The sequence below is a fragment of the Impatiens glandulifera genome, chromosome 7, assembly GCF_907164915.1.
Source record: "Impatiens glandulifera chromosome 7, dImpGla2.1, whole genome shotgun sequence".
Classification (NCBI taxonomy): Eukaryota; Viridiplantae; Streptophyta; class Magnoliopsida; order Ericales; family Balsaminaceae; genus Impatiens; species Impatiens glandulifera.
Window position 1 is genome coordinate 48,592,322 of NC_061868.1, and position 7,656 is coordinate 48,599,977.

A 7,656-nucleotide genomic window follows, 5' to 3' on the forward strand; every position below is an offset into this window, starting at 1 on the left:
TTTGTGATTGTAAGCTCATTGAACTATAGTTTCTTAATATATATATATATATATATATATATTATTGTCACTTATTGGAAATATTGCCAAGACTATACCAAACTTATACATAAATATTGAATGTTGCAGTTCAAGTCAATCAAACAATAATATTTATATGGTTCAAACCATTTTGAACCATATAAATAATTGGACATTAATATTCTTTGATTGGGAAAACATTAAGTGAAGGTATCAAATCTTCCATTAAAATATAAATTGTTTAGATTTTTAAATAATTAAATTGATAATTTTTTTTAATAAACAAAGTGATTGAATAAATTATTATATATTTTTAATATAACATGAAATATAGAAAATTAAAAATAATTTATTTTGTAAAACACCCTAAACTTTGGTGGTCCAGGCCTAAAATAACGTGAATTTTTTAATATTTATTAGTATTATATTATTAATGTTCAAAAATATAAATTTGTGGGCCCAAATTGGCTTACGCATCCCTTGAATCGTAACAAACTTCCATTTCCAAAAGGGAAGTTCCGTCTTCCTCTCTACATTTCTTCGTTGTTCTTAAAAACGGCAGAAGAACTGAGCTTTGATTCCTGTATAACTTGGCCGTAAGATATTCATCTTTCTCTGTATCAACAATGGAGGTTACTAACGGTTCGTCGCCGGAGAAGAGAGGGTGTCTCCGGAGGCTTCGATGTGCAGTCTAGAAGTATGATTGGGGTAGAGTAGGGTGCGAGTCTACAGTATCAAGATTGTTCTCCTTGAATTCTGGACTTTCCGTTGAAGAAGGAGAGCATTATGCCGAGTTGTGGATGGGAACGCACGATTCAGGACCGACGTTTGTTGTTGATAATGATTTTCTCTCCGAAGGAGATGATGATGAGACATTGAAGTCTTTTATTTATCGAAACCCTAGTGTGCTTGGAGATAAGGTTGTCCAGAAATGGGGCCTGTAACGAAGTCACAACCAGGACCTCGATGATCGAACAGTGAAGAATATATATGAAAGTGAATAGAAAATTTAGAGAATGAAAAGCAAAACTGGAAGGATAATCTGTCTATTGAACTTGATAGAAAATAATACGATTACAATCCTTAAATAAAATAAACATAACTAAGACTCTTAAACTAAGAGACATGAAGAGTCTCATTTATTAGATAAGATCAAGAGGCTTCGACAATCCAAGAGACTCTTGCATAACAAAAAGATTCATTAATTGTTATTATTATTATTACTTTAATTTCTAACACTCCCCCTTAAAGTGATGCCCGATGAACTAGTCCCAACTTAGATCGTAGATTTTCGAACGGACCTTTAGGAAGTGCTTTTGTGAAGATATCAGCAATATTGTCTTCACTCCTTACTGCAACCATCTCAATGATTCCCTCTAGTACTTTTTCACGAATAAAGTGATGCTCCAACTCAATGTGTTTTGTCCTCGCATGAAACATAGGATTTGAAGTCAATTTAATAGCACTCAAATTATCTCCATGTATAGGAACTGGCTGATCAAAATTGACATGAAAATCCTCCCAGAGTCTACGAAGCCATATGCACTCCTGTGCTGCGTGAGCTGATGCTTTGTATTCTGCTTCTGTTGTAGATAAGGATACCGATCCTTGTTTTCTGCTACTCCAAGATATGCTAGTGTTTCCACAAAGAAAAACAAACCCAGATGTGGACCTTCGATCGTCTCGATCTCCAGCAAAGTCAGCATCTGCATATCCTTGCAAGACGAATTTTACATCTTTTTCGTAGAGTAGACCAATATCTAGTGAGGTATTAATATACTTCAGAATTTTTTTCGCTTCTTCGAGGTGTGGTTTCCTTGGCTCCTGCATGTATCGACTCACCACTCCAACTGCATAAGCAATGTCAGGCCTTGTTATAGTCAGATAAATCAAACTTCCCACAAGAGCACGATAAGGACGAGGATCTGGTAGACATGTTCCTTCGTCTCGACTAAGTCTAGGATTTACGTCGAGAGGAGTATAGCTCTTTTTTCCATCAGTCATACCAAAATTTTCTACCAACTTCTTTGCGTAGTTGATCTGCGATACAAACAACCCTTTATCGAAATTTTCGATTTGCAGACCAAGGAAGGTTCCAAGTTCACCAAGCTTCTTCATCTCAAAACGAAGCGAGAGCTCATCTTGTAGACGAGCAACCTCATCATAGTTACTGCCCGTCAAGATTATGTCATCCACATAAAGAAGCACCACCACCATCTGTCCTTGACTCTTCTTTATAAACAGACTTGAGTCGGATTCTGAAGCCTTGTACCCACAAAATTGAAGATATTCTGCAATCTTTCCATACCAAGCACGCGGGGCTTGCTTTAATCCATATAGTGTCTTCTTAAGTCTACAGACCAATTGGGAACCATCAGTCTTCTCGAATCCAGGTGGTTGTTCCATATATATTGGACGATCAAGTTCTCCGTAGAGAAATGCATTCTTGACATCCAATTGCCACAACTTCCATCGAGAACTTGCTGCTAAGGCCAACACAGTGCGAATTGACGTCATCTTCGCAACTGGGCTGAATGTCTCCTCGTAATCTTCTCCATACTTCTGTGAGAATCCTCGAGCGACCAATCTAGCTTTGTATCGATCTATGTTTCCATCAGCCTTTCGCTTGATTCGATACACCCACTTACATGTGACTGTTTGAGTATCAGGAGGCTTCGGAACAACGTCCCATGTCTCATTCTTCTTGAGAGCATGCATTTCCTCCTCCATTGCTGTCACCCATTCCTTGACATTTTTTGCTTCATTATAAGAAGTGGGTTCTTCGTCGTCTATTGCGTTTGCCAAGAAACAAGAGAAGGTTGTTACAAAATTATCATCCCTAAATCGAAGGGGCCTTACAATGTTCCTTTTTGGTCGAGATTCCCCATTCTGTTGTTGACTTGATTCTTCCTGATGTGGACTTCCTGGTAATTTTTCACCTTTGGCTCCTTCATCGACTGAAGTATCTTGAGCTATGTCAGGGCTCCCCCTGTCACTATTATTACTACAGGAGCTTCCCGTAGACGTGGGAATGGGAAGATCAGTCTGAACAGTTTCTTCAACATCCTTCATATAGTACGAAGAAATTTCGTCGAAAACAACATCTCTCGACACAGTGCATTTGTGAGTTGACGGATCCATACACCGCCACCCTTTCCTTCTCTGGTCATAGCCGACAAACACGCATTTGACTGCCTTCGCATCCAATTTGCTCCTTCTCGAGTCTGGAATATGGACATAACAAGTAGATCCAAAAACTCGAAAATGTTTAACATTTGGCTTAAAACCAAAAAGCATCTCGAATGGAGATTTGAACTCATTTGGGCTAAGCGGAACTCGATTGATGACATGAGCAGCACAACTCATGCCTTCTGCCCATAACTGCCTTGGTATATTCTTCATATGCAGCCAAGACTTACAAGTCTCTGTAAGGTGTCGAATCTTCCTTTCGGCTATCCCATTCTGTTGCGGGGTCTCAGGGCAGGAGAGTTCTCTTTTTATGCCATTTTGCCTACAAAACAGTTCAAACTCTTTTGAGCAAAATTCCCCACCATTGTCTGTCCGCAATACTCGAATTTTCCTTTCTTGTTCTCCTTCTACCGTCTCCTTGAACTCGAGAAATTTAGAGAACACTTCAGACTTCTCTTTCACAAAGTACACCCAAGTGAACCTGGAGAAATCATCCACAAACAACAGCATATATTTACTTCCCGAGTATGAGGCAGTTCGAGTTGGTCCCATCAAGTCACTATGAACTCGATCCAAAGGACCCTTACTTCTCGATACAGAGTTGTCGAAAGGAAGTCGATGAGCCTTCCCATATTGACATCCTTCACACACACTGCCCTCCTCAATTCTCAGATCTTCAGGTAGACCTTCGACAAGTTTCTTTCGAGACATAACACTGAGCTTAGTCATATTGACATGCCCAAGTCTTGCATGCCATAGAAAAGAGGTGCTTTTGTCATTCACCCTTTCTATGTACGAATTTGAAGCTGAAAGGACAAAAAGATCATTTACCCGAGTTCCAGTGTGGACCACATCCGCCTTGATTTCTTTCACGTTCCTTAAGAACTTCACATCATTTGGACCAAACAACACCAAATTTCCAGCGTCTACAGCATTTGCAACCGAGAAGAGATTCTTCTGAATTCCTGGAACGTGGTAGACATTCTTTAGAGTAATAGATTCTCCTTTATCGCTTTCAATGACAACTGATCCTTCCTTTTTAACTTCGTGAACCGAGTTATCAGCCGTGACAATGCCAGCGCTCCCATTATGAACTCGACTCGACGAGAACACAGAACCATCTCCAGTAACATGATGTCCGCACCCTGAATCGACGATCCACCTTTGATCGATCTCCTGTTTACCATGAGAAGCCTCTGTTTTCTTTTCCTTCGAAGTCGTCACATCGACATGAAAAGCCTTGTCCCAGTCCTCCTCAACACGCTGGTTAGACTTTTCTCCGAAATTTGAACCAACAAAATTTCCATTCAGATTTACTCGACAGTCTCTTTTGAAGTGTCCAGTCTTGCCACACCTGAAACACTTAAGGGACTTCTTAGGAGTATTTGAAGAATCTTGACCTGTTTCTTCCTTCTTCGACTTTCCCTTTTTCCAGCTCGATTTCTTCACGAACAACGCACTGTTCGACTCCTCCTTTATACTCGTTCCAGCCATTTGTGCGGCCAACGACTCTTGAGATGACAAGAGATTTTCAAACTCCTCGAGTGAAGGTTGTTGAGCCCAACCTTGAATCGATGTGATGAATGGTGTATATTCAGGTCGAAGTCCTCGAACAATATGCCTCTTTGTTCGAGCCTCTGAGATTTTCTCATCTGGGTTCAATAAAGAAATTTCTGAGCAAATATTCTTTACCTTAAGAAAGAACTCCGAGACAGATCCGATTTGCTTTGCGGCTGCCAACTCGTTTTCAAGCATCTGGAGACGAGCCTCGTTCTTCTTATTGAAAAGACGATCAAGCGTTTCCCAGATCTCACGAGCAGATCCACAACCGATGATGTGCTCAAACAGATTATGGGAGATTGACCTCTTCAACACAAATTCTGCCTTCGCGTTGAGTCTCTTCCGCTTCTTCGATGCTTCCGCATTTTCAGCAACATCCTCAAGAGCTACATCATCATCGTCTACGACGATGTCCCACAAATCTTCCCCAACCAGGTACGATTCCATACAAGTTTTCCATATCCGGTAGTTTGACTGGTTTAACAACTCCAAACCGAGTCCAGCTACACGACCACCACTTTCCATATCGAATAACAACGATATCTTCTTCAACAATATTACCAAAGCTCTGATACCATGTAACGAAGTCACAACCAGGACCTCGATGATCGAACAGTGAAGAATATATATGAAAGTGAATAGAAAATTTAGAGAATGAAAAGCAAAACTGGAAGGATAATCTGTCTATTGAACTTGATAGAAAATAATACGATTACAATCCTTAAATAAAATAAACATAACTAAGACTCTTAAACTAAGAGACATGAAGAGTCTCATTTATTAGATAAGATCAAGAGGCTTCGACAATCCAAGAGACTCTTGCATAACAAAAAGATTCATTAATTGTTATTATTATTATTACTTTAATTTCTAACAGGGCCATGATCTACCTTTCCTGTTTAAGGTACTAATAATAATAATAATAATAATCTCTCATTCTATATCGTTTATTTTCTTCTTCACATCTATCTCTTGTTATTTATTTATTTATTAATATTAGGTACTTTCAGTGGAAAAAGCTTTGTCAATTCAGGCACATCCAAATAAGGAATTGGCTGGTTATCTGCATAAACACCAGCCACATATCTATAAGGATGATAATCACAAGCTTGAGATGGCTCTGGCGCTCACAAATTTTGAGGCCTTATCTGGATTCATTACCCTTAAGGTTCTATTCTTTCTTTATTGATTGATTGAAGCATAATGCATTTCATCTATAATATAATAATAGGGGCAGAAATTCAGAGAAATATTTGATGATGTTTTTCAGGAGCTTAAAGAGGTCATGCAGAATGTTCCCGAGATAGAACAAGTGATTGGTAATGAATATAAGAAACTAATAATAGACATCAATCATGATGATGTTGGTGAAGAAGAGAGAATGAAATCAGTTTTACGATCAGTGTTTACCCAAATCATGTCAGCTAGCGACACTGTTGTTTCGAAAGTGTTGTCTGCAATCACAACTCGTCTCCACGAATCAAGCAAGGTGGGTGAACTGAAACCCTTCTGCTCTTTCTTTTAACTGGAATTATAGGATTATCCAAACACAATTTACCCTAATGGCCTAGACTCTGCCTGCTATTCTTATCATTTGATGACTATTATAGCCAGCCAGTGATGCAATTTGACTAATTAAGAAAGTGAGCCATTACATTTGACCTTGTTGACATGATGTGAATGAACATCAACCCACTTTGAATTGGTAGTTGCTTAATCTAAAGGTTATATTCATATATTTTTAAACTTTTTGCAGGAGGAGGGTAAATTGACAGAGAAGGAAAAGCTAGTGTTGAAGTTAGAAAAACAGTATCCATACGATGTAGGTGTAATTGCAGCCTTCCTCTTCAACCATGTCAAACTTAAGCCAGGCCAAGCTCTGTATTTAGGGGCAAGCGAACCTCATGCCTACTTGTCGGGGGACTGTGTTGAGTGCATGGCAACGTCCGACAATGTTGTCAGAGCTGGCCTTACACCAAAACATCGCGACATCCAAGTTCTTTGCTCCATGCTCACATACAACCAGGTTTAATTAAACGTATTTATTTGGATTCAGATGACATTGCGTTTGGATCATCATTTCTTTACTAACTCTGCTGATATGAACTTAAAAATTTTATAGGGATTTCCTGAAATCTTGGAGGGAATTCCTGCAAACCCTTATACTAAGAAATATCTCCCACCATTTGATGAATTTGAGATTGATCATTGTGCCCTTCCATCAGGAAGCTCTACTGTTTTCCCAGCCGTTCCTGGTCCATCTATTTTTGTGTTGACCAATGGTGAGGGAACCATGCACGGCGGTCCATTGTCTGAAGGGCTGTCGGTTAAGGAAGGCGATGTCTTCTTTGCAGGTGCAGGAACAGAGGTTCATATAGAGACAGCAATGTCGAACCTGAATTTGTACAGGGCTGGAATTAACAGCAGGTTCTTTAAAAAGCAGTAGTAAGCTTTGAAAATAAAACATTTTAAATTAGGCAACATTGTTACTCAAAACTAACAAAAGGGAAATGAAGAAAGGTACTTTAATATTTATCACTGACCCATTTATCTTGGACTTGTCATTTTGTCTTAAGGTATGTTAAAAACATAGCCTATTTTGCAGACATGTATTTTTGTCAATCTCAAACATTATATTTTACAATTAAATTTCGTCAATATTATAATTGATTTTTTTATGGGTCATGATTTTCATGATCTAAATTATAGTGCAACATTTGTGGATTCATTTAATATACAAATTATTTTCTACATCATAATCCAGATTGAGTGTAATATTTTGTTTCATTAAGTATAAATATTTGTTTTTGCATCATGATCATATTTGAGATCATGAAAAAAATGTTTTTAAAAAACATAACAAATATAATTTTTTTCAAATAATTA

At 38.4% G+C, this 7,656-nt stretch overlaps 1 pseudogene; it reads left to right on the forward strand.

The window, feature by feature from the left end:
- Positions 1 to 632: 632 nt before the first annotated feature.
- LOC124910115 lies at positions 633 to 7,216 on the forward strand (annotated as a pseudogene).
- The last annotated feature ends 440 nt before the right edge of the window (positions 7,217 to 7,656 follow it).